General features: G+C 49.1%; 1 protein-coding gene across 1 annotated transcript in view; it reads left to right on the top strand.

The window, feature by feature from the left end:
* SYT11 (synaptotagmin XI) overlaps positions 1 to 656 on the top strand; it is a gene marked incomplete at its 5' end in the record, with an annotated part of 6,884 nt that overhangs the window by 5,240 nt on the left and 988 nt on the right. The window lies entirely within an intron of this gene.

Below are 656 nucleotides of genomic sequence, written 5' to 3'. Positions count from 1 at the left end.
TGAACCTTGCAAGGCTCATTTTTGTTATGGATCCTTTTTGTTATGGATCAGCTCATTTCAGCTGGATAAAATAAGGGGAAATTTAGGAAGTGTCTGCCTGGGAAGGCCCTTCCAGCTCCAGAACTTGAGTGGCATGAGAAAACATCCCTCAGTGCCTGAAGTCTTGATCATAATCCTCAGCAGGCACAAAGAGCCTGAGAGCCAAGGGCAGAAGGAAGATTTTGGGTTTGGAGCTTCCTCCTTTTTCCAGCTCCTTCCACTGTCACTGATTCCATCTGCAAGTTGGCAAAGCTTTGGCAGTTTATTGGGCTCTTTCCTGACCCGGGAGGAGAAGCATGGGATGATCAGCCTGGAGAAGAGGATGATTTGGGGTGACCTAATGGTGACCTTGTAGTGCCTGAAGGAGCTATAGGAAACATAGAGGCTATTCCCAAGGGCCTGGAGGGACAGGGCAAGAGGAATGGATTTCAGGCATTGGAATAGGTTTCCCAGGGAGGTGGTGGAGTCACCATCCATGGAGATGTCTAAGAGGTGTCAGGATGTGGCCCTGGAGGATATGGGTTAGGGTTTAGGGGTCACAGCAGTGACAGGTTTAAGGTTGGATTTGATGCTCGTAGAGGTCTCTCAGGCTGACAGAGAGGAGGTTTACATTGGAT

Source organism: Acanthisitta chloris, unplaced genomic scaffold (genome assembly GCF_000695815.1).
Source record: "Acanthisitta chloris isolate BGI_N310 unplaced genomic scaffold, ASM69581v1 scaffold21322, whole genome shotgun sequence".
NCBI lineage: Eukaryota > Metazoa > Chordata > Aves > Passeriformes > Acanthisittidae > Acanthisitta > Acanthisitta chloris.
Note: the sequence above shows the minus strand (reverse complement) of the source record. Positions and strands in the feature narration are given on the sequence as shown.